The sequence below is a fragment of the Physcomitrium patens genome, chromosome 18 (assembly GCF_059467195.1).
Source record: "Physcomitrium patens ecotype Gransden chromosome 18, ASM5946719v1, whole genome shotgun sequence".
Lineage (NCBI taxonomy): Eukaryota > Viridiplantae > Streptophyta > Bryopsida > Funariales > Funariaceae > Physcomitrium > Physcomitrium patens.
The window spans coordinates 9,265,599-9,284,056 of NC_143427.1; positions in this window are offsets into that span (position 1 = coordinate 9,265,599).

An 18,458-nucleotide genomic window follows, 5' to 3' on the forward strand; every position below is an offset into this window, starting at 1 on the left:
GATGGAATCTTTAGGAAGATTGAAGCAATGACTAATGAAATAAAGGCAACCATTAGAATAAGCTTTTTATAAATTTAAAAATAGAAAATTAATATTGAATTTTCTTGACATCATTTGTTTGTATTTAAAATTCTTAAAAAATATTAATTAATAAGTACTATCTCTTATTTATATTATTAATTAGTTTGATTTAAAGATTAATTCATATTAATGTTGTTAAAATATATATTTTTATAACTATTTTAATTTTGTAGATTGAAATTATATTTCCATAATATTAAGATCTATCTTGTAAGATTTTCTATAAGATTTTTCAACTTCAAAAACTATTTGAATGATATGTTGTTAATAACTAAGATAAATATATTTTTATATAAATAGCATCTAAAATCTATTATTTTCTATACTAAAAAAAACCATTTTTTATATGGTTTATATTATATGTTTACATTATTGTTCAAAGATATAAAACTAGCTCCCAAAAATTTCTTATCTTTATCTAAACAACTCCAATCTATTTATAACTAAAATAACTTAAGTAAAATAGATTGTCACAAAATAATTTTTAAAACCAGTTATTTTTTAAACTTTAAAACTACTGTCTCTTATTTATTATTAATTATTATTAAAGTTTTATACTTGATTTATTATACTACATCCTATTTTATAACTATTTTTTAATATAAAATAATAAATTATTTTTAAAATTTTAAAAAATATTTTTATTTGAGATAATAAAATCAAAAGATAGAAATAATAAATAACATATATTTGTAAAAGAAATTATATATTTTTTTTATTTTTCTAATAATAATAGTCATATTTATTCAAATTTAAGTTTATTCTTTGATCAATCAAAATACATATTACTTAGCTAAATTCAAAAAGTTATCTTAGTAATTATATGTAATAATTATTTTATATATTGAAATATAAATTTATTAATACTACCTTTGTATCAACTTTCAATTATAATATAATCTTTAGCATCTCTTTAATTAATTCTAGAGTCTATAATAAAGGCTTTATATATAAATATAGATTTTAAATATAATTCTAATCTTTATTGTATTATTTTTTAAAACATATTTTTTTTATGAATATAAGATTTAAAGATATCTATTTTATAAATTCTTTATTTTTATAAATCATAGTTATTTATTTATTTTTATATTTTTTATACTTGAAATTATTTAGAAATAATTATCTGTGCTTTGTATGTCTTTTCATATTTTAAAATATGATAATCTATTATGTGATTATAGTCCAAACACAAAGATCAACCACTTAGAAAAAGAGAAGAATTTGATTCAAGAAATCCCTCCACAATTCTTCTTCTTGTGATAGAAACCAATGTATAGAATGATTTGGATTTGATGCTTACCATGTATAGTTGGCTCTATGGAATAGTATTATAATTGGCTACATTTGTAAGAACTTCCAAGGTTTTTTGATGCTTATCATGTATAGTTGGCTCTATGGAATAGTATTATAATTAGCTACATTTGTAAGAACTTCCAAGGTTTGAATTACAATCTTTGGAGACATTAAGAAGAATATGAAATTTATGAAAGGATTGGAGGCTACTATTCTTATTGAAGGTGTAATATAGGATAGTGACTAAAACTCAAAAAAAGAATATTGATAGTCCAAAACATCTCTTTTTAGAGTATTTTCAATTTTAAATGATTGTTTATAATATATATAAATATATACATTTTTTTAAAAATAATTAATATTAATAATTTTAGATATTTTTAATATGCAACTAATAATGAAATTTTCTATTAATGCAAAAATATGGGATCTAATTATAGACCAATAAGAGTTTCTATTAATAAATAGTATATATAAAGAAATAGCTAATTTTGTGAGTTGAAGAACAAAAATACATGAAATTATAAAAGAACTAATCAAAAAAGATATAAAAGTTGTTTCTATGATTTTTTAATTAATAAAGGCTAATACACAAACTAAATTGAGACATCTTCAAGTATCATTGCTAGAAGATGATAGCTCTAAAATGAAAGCAAATATAAACTCAAAAGAATAGAAAAGAGTGGTTTTGAATGAAGAAAGGAAAGATGATCTTTATATACTTGCAATAGTGCCAAGGAGTATTAATGACATACCTTGAATACAAGCCATTACTTTAGTCCAAACTAAGATGTCAATAAAGTCAAATCTTTCTAAAAAAGAAGAATTAAGGCTTGTAAATAAGATGGTCAAATAGATCAAGTGTCATAGACATATATACTTTTTCCAAGAATTATCTATATGATTAAATACAAGAAGGTAAAAATAGTCTAATTTCATAATATCTTCTAAAAAAACTTTTTAGAAGCTTCATAAATGTTTCTTTGATTTTAAACCTATTTGAAGTTAATTGATAGACTAAAAACTTCGTTAATAAGTTAATCACATATCGCACATATTAGTAACTTGGGAAACAAATTAATTATGTAGCCCACATATAGATAACTTATCTTGCAAGTTAAAATATGTATCTAACAAAACCAATATGTATTGGAGGTCCTATAGCATATTGCTATATAGTTTTTAATTAGAGAGTATATATAGAGGCAAGAATGAAGTCTTTTTCATTCTTATCAATGCCTTTTTATTCCTTTGTCTTTTGCAATAGCCATTTTAATTCAATATATTACCTTCTTCAAATGATTTTTTAAATTTTTCTAGTAATATAAGAATGTATTGGATTTCACTAATTTTGAGGTTTATATCTTTGACAGTTTGACAAGAGTGTTAGTTCATTATTCTTATCTTATTTTAAAAGTTAGTAGATTATTCAATTCTATTAATATATTTTAAAGATTATAGATTATCTATTTTTAAATAAATAATTAAATTTTTTAATACTAATATTATTCTTAAAAAGAGTGGATTATCCTTCTTTGTAGAAATTTTCATTTGCTATTAGAGGTTGTAAATTATCTTCACATAATTTAATTTTTTTGAAGTTATTTGAGTTGTTTATAGAAGGAATGATTATAGATGCTATTCTCAATTGAAGTAAGAATAGATTTATAACTATTACAAATCTTTATAAGCTTATTAATACTCTAAGAGTAGAAATCTCATGTATTTCTAATGCAAATCATGAAAGTACTAGTCTTACATATATGAAAAAAGTCTAGAATCTATGCCAAGAAGTTATACAGTTGAAAGAAGCAAGTAGATCAACCTGACAACCAATTCCAAATAGTCTTGCTTCTATAAGTACAAAGTATCAAGGATTAATATGCCTAAGAAGTTTTATGGAATAAGATCAAAATTTTGAAGTTTTTTGCAACAAGCTAAGTTTTATTTGAAGTTGCATTTTTTTCAATATTTTGATTGATTTATTCAAGTTAGATTTATAAAGGAATTTTTTTATCAAGAAGTGATTTCTTTTAATTTTCACAATTGATGAAAAAATATTCACAACTATTCTATGACTTGAATTCATTCTTCAAAGTATTTATGGCTATATTTAAAGAAAATGATTAAAAAAAGATAGCAAAGACCAAGTAAAATAAGAGCAATCTATTTCAAGAATCTAAGACTCTTTTAATTCATAGGAATATAAAATCTCATCACAAAATATGACAAAATGGACTAGAACAAAACTAAACAAAATCAAACAAAATAGGATATGAAAGACAAAGCTGTGCAAATAAAAATAGAACAAAATATAATTAAACAAAAAGATGCAAAATCAAACTTTACTAAGAGAGAAGGTTGAAAGCTATACCTAACCAAATGACCAAAAGAGACTAGCCAGTCTTATTTATACTTTATTCTATCACCCTAGATTTTTAAGAATATTCTTAGATGATGGATCCTATTTAAGTCACCGTCCTAAATTCTTTTTAGAAGATTCTATGGTAGATCCTATCTAAATAACTATCCTAAGTTCTTTTTAAAATGTTCCATGGTGGATCCTACATAATCCACTAACTTAGTTTCAATTCTAGAAACTTCCATAACTTCTCAAACTTGATTTTAACTATCTTTTTCTATATGTCAACAACACAAATATCTTATTTATATCTCATTACAACTATTTTTTTTCTACTAATGCAGAATGTCCTTGTTTTGCTTTTGATTGTATCTCTAAATTATATTGGCAATAGGTGAGGTTCTATATAAGCTCTCATGTTATATTGTCAATGGGATAATTTTTCTAAAGAATTTTGTATTGAAGTTGTACATGTCCACTGCTATGGCATAGATAGCAATGCTCCAAAATATCATCTACTTTATATTTTTGTTGGTCATCAACTACAACTGGTAATGGTGGTAATTAATGACAATCCTAAAATCACTTTGGCGCAATATGAAATTCCTTAAATTTACAAAATATGGAAGATTGGATAGACTTGAATATGTGGCGGAAGCTTGAGGCAGTACACAACATCAAAAATCACTGCAGATATGTAAAAAGATCCAAGCCACTGAGATGTCAGTTTATAAATTTGGATTGATGTTGCAAGTGGTAAGTTGGCATTGAAGAGTAACACCTGAGTATCCTCTCAAAAAGTCTTGTATTACTAGTGTCATGATGTAATACAATTATAGGATAAAAATATAATTAAAATATAATTTTTAATTAATATTTAATTATCTTAATTTAATAATAATTTTTCATATTTAAACATGGCTTTTATAAAAGTTTTTTAATTTATTTTCTTGTCTTAATAGTTAGTAGGTTAAAGGTTAGTTAGTAATTTTACCTTCTAGATTGTAGAGACTCTTTTACTACCTTAAAAAGATCATAAATTGATAAAATTACATTAAAAGAAATAAATAATTAGTATGGTTGATAATAGAATTAAGTTGAAAATAGGATTGGACAAAAAAATCCCTATGATAGGTTAGATTGATATCCAACGGGTCAACCATTTGTGAAACATGGTCAAAACCAAATCTCTAGCCACTAAAACAATAACCTAGGATAAAATAGGGTTTCATTTGAAGATCAATAATTAGGATTAGAGAGCTAGCTTAGAGCTTGTTCCAAAAATATAAGACTTGTTTTCTTAAGGTTTGATTGGACTTTGCAATTATTGTTCAAAGTTAAGGTTTATATGGGCAACTTGGAATTTATGTAATACAATTAGGGCTAGCACTCTCGGTTAATTCATAAAATTGGTATCACATCTATAGTTCAAATTTTGATAATGCTTAGTTAATTAGGTGTGATAAGTATATATAAAATTTTGTGATAGTTCAATAGTGCAATTTTCAGATATTTGGGTTTTGGTACAAGAACATACTAGAAGTTGGTAGTTTGGAGTTGAATAGGGTTTCTATGATATTTGAAGTTCTACTAGTTGAATCAAAGTGAAATTTGGCATAATATTAGAAGACTTGAAGATTAAGCTTTATATTTATTTTAAATTGAAGTTAATAATTGAAAAAAATAGAAATCACCACTGGAATATTTGCATCAACTTTTAAGTTAGTGGCCAAGTAACATTAAGATGATTTTTGGGCGTTTTCTCATGATTCATAAGTTCGATTGGAATGGATTATTTTTAAATACATAAAAGACTTATTGTAGTATTTTTGTGCAAAATTTTGCTTCAAGTAGATACTCAGATTAGGAGCTATAGGTTGCTAAAGCTTATTAATTAGGATTAAGGTTTGCAAAGAAAATTCAAAATTACCTAATTATGAAAGTAGTAAGGCAAATGAGATTTATGTATGATTAAAATTATTTAAAAGATTATTTTTGAGTACTTTATATTAAATTTAAAAATTTTTGAATTAAAGTTCTAACTACATTTTTCTAATAAAGATTATACAATTAGGATTTTTGGATACTTATAAAATATAATCCCACCTTCTACAGCTAAATGCTTGATGCATTTTTAAACATGATGATACATAATATGACACCGATGGTTATCCACATATTACTTCTTTTGATTCTATGCAATAAATAGGTAGTAATATGCCTCTTGTAAGGGCTATTGTAAGTCGTTATATAAACGCCTCTGTTGTCAAGTTGTTATTATCAATGGGACAATAGTGAATTATTAGAGTAATTGGATGTTAATTGATATTAAAGAAAAATGATAAATGATCAATACTTATATGAATACTATCATTATAAGAAAATTTGAAGGGCATCAAATATTCATCTTAGTCATTATGATGAACTACCACAAATGCCTATAGTATATCTTCCAAGGTTTGATTTGCATGCTTTGTTTGTCCATACATTTTGAGATGGAAGGCCATAGATGTGACAAGTTATGTACCTAGTAGCTTGAAAAAGACTTGCCAAAAACTTCTTTTAAAGCATGGATCTTGATTTGAAATAATGATATAAGATAATCTATGGTGACAAATGATCATATCAAAGAAGACCTATACAAGTGCTAGAGTATTAATATCCAAGCATACTATAACCAACTAAAGTTGCTTTGAGAGTCAATCCATAAAAATGGCGATCGCAAAGTGATTATGAAGCATCTACAGAAAAAAACGTAATGAGATCTATAGTCACTTACTTCCAATGGTCCGTAGATAATAGAACTGGCTGCAATAGTTCAAGATATGCTGCATTGCGTGCTTTATTATGTTAACATGACTCATAATAGCATACAAAAGCTTAAATATCATAATCCAAACCTATCCAAAATTATATATTTGAGATTCATTCTAGAGACTTTTCTTTCCCTAGATGTCCAAATATTGAGATGTCATGTTCTTTTTGAAATATGCACCTCTAGAGATTATCTTTATCAAGTACATAAATTTGCTTCTTGAAATAAAATAAGCCATTACTAAAAATATATTCTTAATATTATTTATTATCAAGCTTCAATCTATTGTTAACCATCTTAAAATAAATATTCCAATGTATAGCTTCTTTTCATTCTAGCTCTTTGCTTAAGTTTGAAATGATACTACTAATGGTAGTGACTTTTGCCTTGTCTTCCGATTCAGCCTTTAAGTCTAATCACCACAATAAGCTATTTAGTATAATATATTAATATCTTTGTTTGCATGCAAGTTAGATTTTAAAAAGTTATAATTATTTTTCTTAACAATGATGTTGTGATTTCATATTTTCTAGATGCAAGTTGTGTAATAAGAATCAATGGTCAATTTGAACAACCATTAGCTTCTCTAACAGAGAGTATTGTCACATCTTTGTGGCATATATAATTGCTAATTATTCTTGATTATGTACAAAATAATTTTACTTTGTCCTTTTGAGCTTACGTGATTCATATGCCAAAGATTGAAGGTCCTTATCAAAGTCTTATTGAAAGATTGTTCCAATAGCAAAGTTACAAGGATCAATGTCAAGTGTATAAAGAAAGTTGAGATCATACAATTACAATATTAGAGCAGTAATGAGTGCTTCCTTCAATCTATCAAAGGCACCTTGTTGCTCTAGTTTCCATTCAAATCAGACACCTTTCTTTAATAAGTTTGTCAATGGGACAACAATATATACAAATCACCAAACAAAATGGCCATAATATCTAATAAGATCTAAAATTGAGCAGACTTTAAAAGCATCTTTAGAGATTGGCCAATCTTTTACTACTTTCACCTTATATTGCTCCATATGCATGCCTTAAGAAGATACCATATGCTCCAAAAAGATGACTTTCAACTTTCAAAGTTTATATTTTAATTACTTGCAATAGAAGCAACTATTTTATAGCTGATGTAATACTTTTCATAGGTATTGCTCATGCTTCTTAAAGATTTTATTATATATAAAAATATCATTAATGGAAACAACTATATACTTATTCAAAAAATGTCAAAATAATCTGTTCATGTGATCCATGAAAGAGGCTAGAGTATTAGTGAGGCCAAACCATAGGCCTATTTGAAATGTCTATAGCATGTACAAAATGCTATATTTTTAATATCTTTTCTTAAAATAAGTATTTTCTAATATCTACTCAAAATATTTAATTTACTAAAGATGGCTATTTTTTAAAGTTTATTAAGAAGATCACCTATGCATGGAAGTTGATATGCATTTTTAATAGCCTGCTAATTGAAGCCTCAATAGTTCTAGGCAAAAAATTGGCCAACTTGTTAGTTTGGCTCCAAGCAAATAGTTTTATTTGAAGAAGGCACCTTAATCAAGAAGCATGCCATTAGGTAGGTTGGTTGGAAAGACATCACAATATTCTCGTATGAATTGTTCTACCCATTCTACTCTTTCAATTGTCTTTTCTACCACTGATTGAAGATTTGGAATCACCATATATATTGATTGCTTATATTATATATATATATATATTTTTTTATAAAGATCATTCCTATGAGTAGGTTTTTAGTTGCACATTATTTTTTTTCTTCACTCAATAACGAGGTACAAAGAGTCATTTTATGTCCACCATCTTTGAAGGAGATTGTCCTCGCTATCTAATCAACTTGCTTATTTTCCACCTCTAGTAATGGCATACTGAGGATAACATCATATCTTAGCTTTGACACCTTGAACCTCTCTCTTAGGATATAAGAGTCAATCAACTTTTAGGTTTTTACTTCACATGTCTCACTTAATATGTTTTTTCAATCATCTGTAAAGTATATACTTCCTTTCTTCATTACGTTAGCTTTAATTCCAAGTCGGTCAATAATTTCAATTGAGATATAATTTTTTGTAAAGCCACAATCTACAAATACTTGATATGGCTATCCTTTTAATAGTCCCATTAGATACACCAATCAATTCTTTTTATATGTCTCTAAAGCCGTGCCATTTATCTTTAAAAAATAGTAGCTATTTCAAGTATTAGCTATTGGCACTTTTACTAGGAGCCTCATTTCCTTGCTTTGTCTCATTATGGACTTGATGTATCTCAAGACTGAGAATCTACCTTATTTTTTTGGTGCTTGAATATTGACATTTTGGACAACCTCCAATTTGATGGCTTAGCTCCCTACAATAGAAATACAAATTCTTTTGCACCAATATTTATCTTTTTTGTAATGTCAATGATCCTTGCAAGGCATCAATTTCTATTAGCGTTGGTTATTGTGCCATAGTATTAGATAATAGCATAGGACTTTGTGCTCCATAATTTCTGAAATTTATAGCATCAATTCTCTCTAGAATCCTAATTGCCTCTTTAAATGTTTGTGGATCTCTTAGTTCAACCTCTCACTAAATTCTAGGTTTCAAACCTTGTAAAAACCTATCTATCATCTCCACCTTTGAAATATTGCTAATTTGGAGACATAAAAACTTAAATTGAGGGATATAATCTTCTATCAACCTAGATTGTGTAAGATTTGTTAAATGATTGCATGCTATCTTTTTTGCATTGATCAGCCAAAATTAATTTCTAAACTTAGTTTTAAATTCCTTCCAATTAAAAAATCCACCTTGAGTTCTATAGCTTTAAATTTAATGTTGCCACCAAATAGCTGCCACATCTTTCAAATAGCTGGCTGTATACGTAATTCTTTTAGAGGTATTTGCTTTAGATAGTTAGAGGTATTGTTGTATGTTGAAGAGCCATTGATATACATCTTCTTGCTTTGAAGTCCTAGAGTATGTACTAGACTTATTTAATTTCAGCCTAGTAGATGTCAACTCTCTTATCATAGAGGCTTCTATTTATCCTTGTAGAATAGCTATCTGGTCTAAGAGATGCTATATTTGATCTTCTATCACGATTGCATTGCTATATCTTCCATATTGTAATTATCTAGTGGACTCTAGTATTATAATATCTTTTCACCTTCCGGTTGATTTTTTAAGAATGGATTGTGATAGCTTCAATAGAGTATCTAATATAACCATAATAATTGATCTCGAATTAATTGATGACTATTAACATAATATCAAAGAAAAATCTAACATTTGCTCTGATATAAAATAAAACAAGACTAGTTTGCCTTGAGAATCTAAAATTCTTTTAATCCATAGCAACATAAAACCTCATCACAAAATAAGACAAAATATACTAGAATAAAATTGAACAAAATCAAATGGAATAGGACATAAAAGACAAAACTGAGCAAAAAAAAATTAAATTAAATTAAATTAAACAAGAAGGTATAAAATCAAACTTTACTAAAAGAGAAAGGTTCAAAGTCATATCTGATCAGATGCCCAAAAGGTCCTAGCTAGTCTTATTTATACTTTGTTTTATAACCCTAGATTTTTTAGAATGTTCTTAGATGATAGATCCCACTTAAGTCACCACCCTAAACTCTTTTTAGAAAGTTTTATGGTGGATTCTATCTAAATAACTACCTTAAGTTCTTTTTAGAATGTTTTGTAGTGGATCCTAAATAGTCCACTAATCTAGTCTCAATTCTAGAAACTTCCATAACTTCTCAAACATAGTTACAACTACCTATTCCTATGTGTCAATAATACAAATATCTTATTTATACCTCATTGTACTAAACTTATATCACTATAACAAGGATCATGTTTAACTACCACATATGATGTTGAATTCCAAAATCTTACTTACAACATGGATTGGAATGACAAAGCCCTTATCAATAAATTTTGATATGGATTAAAAGATAATATCAAAGATTTATTATTAAAAATACTAAAAAAAATTATATTAGAGCAATTTATTTCTTAAGCCATTACATGTAATAATCAACTCTTTAAAAAAAGCTAAGAACAAAGATTTGGTTGAAGAAATACAAGTCAAGCCATAGCAACACCTTCTAAGTTTTTGAAAGTTTATTTGTGTAAATGAAAGCTTATGCACATTTACATGATATGTTTTAAACATCTTATTGACTAAAAAATGATTTATTGTTGTTAAGAAGATTTATACCTATATTTTGGAAAATCCAAGCATATTGCTCAATATTATCCAAAGAAACAATGCAATCACAAAATGAGGAAAGTGGTTGCTGAAGAAGGCAATATATTAAAAAATAAGTTTTTCTAATTGCAATAGAGACTATGCAATTGAAATCTTACATAATACCTAATAAAGATCATATTATATTTTAAAATTATTCACCTTATTTTATAATAGAAGTTTATTTAAGATTAAAAAATCACAAAGTCCTAGCCTTGTTAGATTCAAGAGCTTCAACATATTTTATAGACAAATACTTTGTCAAAAAAAAAAGAAATATTATTAGTCAAGAAAATAAAATCCATACATATAGAAATCATAGATGGATTTTTGCTATCTTCTAGAAGTCTTATCCATAAAATTGTTTCTTTAGATGTAACAATTAAAGATCATAGTAGTGTAGTAATATTTAATATGATAAGATCTCCCTCTAATCCAATTATTTTAAGATTATCCTAATTCAAAAAATAGAATCTTTAGATAAATTTAATTTCTTATAATTTTAATTTTTCTTGTAGTTTGATCCAAAAATCTATCAGTCAAGTAAAAATATATAAATCTAGTATATCCAAATCCTTACTAGTAGGTGCAAAAGCTTTTATGTATATAATAAAAAATGATCATCTTTTGTTATATATGTCATGCCCATTTTTGATGATAGAAAGACTTTAAGTAATTTTTTTAGCTTGTATCAAGATTTTTAGAATATTTTTTTTAAAAAAATTGAATATTCTTCTAAAACATTGATCCTATGATTGGTAAATTGACTTGCAAAGAAGAGCTTAATTATCATTTGAACCTATTTACAGCTTGTCTCAAAATCAATTGAATATACTAAAAGAATACATTGATGATAATTTGGCTAAAAACTTCATATGCCATTTAAAATCTCCAATAGAAACTCCTATCTTATATGTAGAGAAAAAAATTAGATTTCTATAAATATATATAAAATATCAAAGATTTAAAAAAATAATCATTAAAAATAGGTTTCTTTTATTTCTAATTTTAGAATTTCTTGACTAATTTAATTAAGTAAAGATCTATATAAAAATAGATCTATGAGGAGCATATAATCCAGTCTACATCAAAGAAAGAGATGAATGGAAGATTTCTTTTCAAACTAGATATAGACATTTTAAATATAATGTCATACCTTTTTGACTCACAAATATATTAGTTCTCTTTCAACATCTCATAAATGGTATTTTTTTTGAATTTCTTGATTATTTTATTATCTATTATTTAGACAATATTTTAATCTATTCTAAGAATACAAAAAATATGAAGTTCATGTTTATTATATATTACAAAACTTAGAGATATATAATTATATATTAGGTTAAAAAGTTTTTATTCTACAATACTCAAGTTGATTTTTTATAGTACATCATTTCCAACAAAAGACTAATATTGGATCTAAAAAAGGTCTATACTATCATGGATTCAAAGATTTTAAAAATAATTAGAGATATACAATGTTTTTTAGGATTTGTCAATTATTAGAAGATCTTCAAAAAGATTTTTTTTTCAAGTTCCAACTCTTCTTATATATCTAACATGTAAAAACAAACTTAAATAGAATAAAGAAGTAAAAGTATTTTTTGAAGCCTTAAAGATAATATTTATTTTTGTACCAATTTTGTATCACATCAATTTTTTTAAGACATTCTTTATAAAAACATATGCATCAAACTTTGCTGTAAGTGTTGTTTTGTCACAAATAGGAGTAGATGATAAATTCCATTTAGTGGCTTTTCATTCTAAGAAATTTTCAGCAGAGGAGATTAATTTTGAGATCCATGATAAAGAGCTTCTTACAATCATGGATTCATTTCAAGAATGGTGTCATTATCTAAAAGGCGCCTTGAATCCAATCACTGTTGTCATATTATAGTTTGGCTATTATGTGAAAATAATTCACATAAATATTTAATGTATAATTTATTATATGATATAATAAGAGCCAAATTATTAGATTTTAGTTAGTCACAAAATATGATTAGATTACTACTTTGAAGTGGTTTTTTAAAAGGGCTGTTATTGAGGTTGATTTTATATTCATAATATTTTTTATATATTTAGAGTCACTTTTATTAGACATTGGTGACTCTTAAAATCTTATCTTGTTTCTTTTATTTGGTATTTAGGGCATATATTTTATAAATCTTATAAGAAAAAAGATTGAAAATGAATTTTGGTAGCAAAAAGTATAGTTAAAGCATCTATATGGATGAATGGAAATGGATGATAAAAATCTCTATTACTATTGGCCAAAAGGCATATCCAATGGCCTTCAAGGAGGCTATCTAAGGTCTTATTAGGAATTAGGATTACTCTTTTGAGCTAATTCAAACTTTAGAAGGTAAAATTAACAAGTTTAGAATTTTAAATATGGTTTTGGTACAAATTTTGGATGATTTGGATTTTTAATGAAAAAGATATAGGTGCTCAAAGTTGAGGTGTGGGTTTTGTACCTACTGTCACTCTTTCGAACATAACATGCATATCTTCAAAGTAATGAAAGATTAGCAACTGAAATTGAAGAGAAAATTATTTTTGCTATACTTTTTGTGTATCACTTGATGAATTCTAAGCTAGGATGAAGGAGTAATAGGAAGTTGAAGTCATCACTTGTAATCTAAAGGTAGTAAGTGACGCGATTTACTAGTGGTTGTATTTGGAGCCATATCTTAGGCAATTTGACAAGATTTTGGCTAAAAAATTCTATGAATGTGTGTTATTATATTAATAAACTATATATATAAGTTTTTTTGTATTTAAAATTTGGATTTTTGAAATATGGAAAAAATTATGTTTGGATGCTTATAAATTAGGATTTAAAGTACCTACTAGAGTTTCTAAGATGCCAGATAATCTATAGTATATTTACAATTCATTTTTTTGTAATAAAGTTTAAAAGAATTACCTAAATTTTTTAGAAATTTGAAAAAAATTGAATTATTGGATCAAGAGTTATAAATTTCTAAAATTTAGAAAAAAAATCTTTTATGGAAAAAAAAGATTTTAAAGGATTTTTGCTACAATTTGGACATTTTATGCAACGTAAAGGGATTTTGGAGAGCTAAGACTTTATATATGTTAAAGATAGAGATATAGAGCTATGACAAAATAATGATATAAAGATACATATTTTTAGTAGGATTATAGATTTTCTTGAAGCATATGAAAAATCAAACTTACTGACAAATATTTAATTATGATTTGATATAGCAAAGGATATTAGGATATTTTTAAATCCTTTAGAAAGCCTTATGTATAAAGTTTCTTAAATATATAAAGATTTTATTAATAAAATATCTTTAGATATTATTATATTTTTTTGGCCTTTATAATAAGAGAATATCTATTATTGGAGCTTGTTTAATTAATTAAAGCTAAACTTTCTACAACTAGATATCCAATGTATTCTCAAATAGAGAATTATGTCACACAACACTACCTATACAAATCACAAGAACCTCTAGTACTTCATGTTAATATATGTTTTAAATTGTTGTCAAGTCTATTGGAGCATGTCTTTATCAAGATTTGATTTTAAGATCACTTGTAGATCTAGAATATAAGAAGCTTTGTCAAACATCCTTCTTAGATGTTCTTATCTTGTATTAAAAGAAAGAGATGTATCTTTGCATTAATAAAAAAAATTCTCTTGAAGTTAGAAGATTTTCACCTTTGAACAATAAAATCAACATTGATTGTTGATTCAACCTTTTTCAAGCAAGTTCAATTAAGTATGTCGTGTGATCTATTTATTCATGACATTAAAAATGATTTTTTTAAGTCTTATGATATTTTTAAGTTTAATTTCAAAAATAATTTATTATATTATAAGATATAATTATATATTCTAGAAGGTGAAACATGATTACGTATTCTTCAAGCTTATCATGATTTTTCAATAAGCAAATATTTTGGATATAATAAGAATTTGGAGCTAATATCTATAGAATCTTAGTGGCTTCAAATATAAAAGTCAGTCAAAGACTTTGTACAATTATGTGATATTTTTCAAGATTCAAAACTCGTTGTCATTGATTTTATGAAATTCTTTAGCTATTACCTATTCTGAAACAACTATAATCTTCTATTTCTATGAATTTATCATAAATCTTTCAATTTTATATTTTTATGATTTTATATTTGTAATAGTAGATTATTTTATGAAGATGGAATATTTGTATCAAGTACAAAATCTATCACAAGTAAAAAAATCACTAAGCTTTTTTTTCACAATATATATTACTATCATAGATTACTTAAGGATATTATATTGAATAAGGGGATTCAATTTCTATCAAGATTTTGGAAAATATTTTTCAAGATTTTAAAGATAGATATAAAGCTCTCTTTAGCTTTTTATCTTGAAATTAAGAAGAAACCAAAATGATATCTTATTGAATGGTTTTCTATCTAGAAATATACATAGTTTGATTTTAACTTATTAGCCAAGTTACAATAAGTGATTTAATCTTTAAAATAGAAAATAAACAAAGTACTTCAAATTCTAATATCTCCTTCATCGAAGCTTAGAATTTATCATGCAATATATATAAAGTGTAGTTAAAAAAGTGCTCTCTCCAATCCTAGTCATCAATCCTTTGTTGCTTTCTGTATGCATGCAGTATATCCAAAAGAATGATAGTAAATACAAAAACTATATGTTGACTTTGAATACTTATATCTCCTTCATAAAAACTCCAAATGATTCAAAATTTGTACTAAAATGACAGTAAAAAATCTAAACTTATTAATTCTAGCCTTTGATATTCAAAATCTTCCTAAAGGACTAATCCTAATTCTTAATATGGCCTCAAGCAACCTCCTTGAAGTCCATTTCTCATGATTTTTGACCAATAGGAATGGAGATTTATATCATCTATCTCCATTCATTCATATGGATATCCTAACTACCTTTTTTTCTACCAAAATCCCTCTTCAATTCCTTTTAATGTAAGATTCACATATTATATGCCTTAAATATCAAATTAAAGAACCAAAATAAAACTTTAAGAATCACCAATGTCTAACAAAAGTGATTCTAAATATATAAAGTTATGACTAATAAAAATAACTACATAAGTCACTATCAAAAGAAAATGAAGTTATATAAATTCTAATAATAATCTTTTTAAACAAATTTTTTTAAAGTAGTAATCTAGTTATATTCTATAATCAATTAAAATCCATTATCATGGCTTTTATCATGTTACTAAGTAAATTATACATTAAATATATAAACACATTATTTTTACATGATAGCCAAACTACAACACGACAATAGATGAATCAAGTTTTGGAGTAGTATTTGAGGTGTACCATCAACTATCATCAAGATGATTAGATAATTTTTTTGCCATTAGTATAGTTTGCATACAATAATTTGATACATTATTATATTTAATAAATATGTTTCTTTGTCAATTATGGTTATTATCCATAGCTTGATATTTTTGACTTTTTAAAAATTAATAATCTTGTAGTAGAAGATTTAAAAAATTATTTATCAAAGTTATATGCAACAATAAAGACACAGTGAAAAGAGGGTCAAGAATAACAAAAGATTTATACAAATGTTTATCACAAGAAATAATCACAATTCAAGACATGGTTACTTCATGACAAAATCAAGACTACTTGTCTTTGTAATAAGTTAAACTATTGCAGGCTTGGACTTTTTTCTATTTGTAATAAGTCAATCCAATTACTTATTAATTACATCTTTTGGGGTCTATAAAGATCTATCTTATATTTCATGTATTTCTCCTTGAGCAATATAAGATAGTGAATATCATTAAGAATAAGACAAATATTACTTCCTCCTATAAAAGTAGATATTAATTAAGAGCTTGAAATAGAAGAAAACTTAGATTTTAGGTGACACTCAAATAAGTTAGAATATTTTTTTTATTATTGTGGATATAATATTAGTGAATGTATATGAGAGCCAACAAAAAATCTTACAAAGGTAATAAAGATAATTGAAGATTTTCATTGACAATATTTGTGAGTATAAATTTCACTTGTCAATTCTAATTATAAGATGGCCTCAATTAAGAGTTTTTTGTAATTGGTCATTTAAAGTAAAGTACGCAATTGGCAAAAGATCCAAGAAGAATAATCATAATACAAGTAGAAGAAATGAAATCAAGTAATTACAACACCCAAAACTAAGTCACAATCTGTTCACTATATTTTCATCCAATAAAAAATAAAAGTATAAAAGTATAAAAGTATATTTTTAAATATTTGATTTTATTTTCTTTCTAATGACGTAAGAAACATGCAAATCCGAATTACTATAAGTAAGTTATGAAGATTTAAAGATATGAAGTAAATAATTAAAAAATAAAGTGAAAATATTTTACCTCAAGGATAATTTGTTTATAGATCAAGGGTTTGAGCCTCACCAAGGCTCACATGTAGTATATAAGGATATCTAAGAGAGGCCACGAGGCCTTAGTCTTATCCTCCTAACTACCTTCAAGGTGCTACAATCCATATGGGACTTGTATATCCACCTTCTTACAAGGACTACTCTAGCTGCTGGTTCTCCTATTTTCTACTAGAAGGACTAATATTTTTGTATTTTTGACCTTACCATGGTATTTAAAAACATCCAATTAGTCTAAGAACCTTGTGTGGCCTTCAAATACTATTCCATTTCTTTATAAAGGCTTCCAAAGTGGTAAAACTCATTTTTATCAAGATCTTGAAAATTGCTCTAAAAATTCCTAAAAAGTACTATATAAATTTTAAATAAACTCTAAAAAATCTTATAATATTTTTATAATATTAATTTATATTTAATCCTAAATTTTCCTATCTTGATGATTTTTGATAATAATAAAAATTAATTTAAATCCACTATAAATCTTATTTTTTATATCAATAATTAAAATGACACGAGGTTCTTTTTCATGCTTCTTTTAACTACTAAAATTTATAGTTTTTATAAGTAGTACCTATAGATAGAAGACCAATATAAATATTGGTCTTAATGAATAATCCTTAATATTCAAAAATAAATAAAAATACTAAATCAATAAAGATAATTGACTCCAAGACTTATCAAGATTCCATTTCTACTACTAACATTCTTATTTTCTATTTTTCTAAGGATTTCTATATTAATCACTATATATTGTGATTTGAAGCATTCTAAATGCATATTTTTATCCTAAAATAATAAGTGAGTTAATTTAATGATCCACAATATCTATTAAAATTAAGTTGAAGAAAATCAAGATCTATGAAAGATGATGACTACTCCTTACAAAATTTGTCTTTAGAAGAAGAAGCAGTAATATCATAGATATATGTATTTACTCTAATAATTACCTTTGTGATTAAATGGAAGTAAATAAAAGTAGTCTAATTTCATAATATCTTTTAAAAAAGCTTTTTAAAAGCTTCATAAATATTACTTTGATTTTATATATATTTATAGTAAATTGATAGGCTAGAAACTTAGTCAAAAAATTAGCCACATATTACACATATTAATAGCTTGTAGAATAAAATAATTATTTAGCTCACATATAGATAACTTGTCTTACAATTTTTAGTACAATTCCTATCAATGTAGAGATTAAAGTAGATTATGAAGTA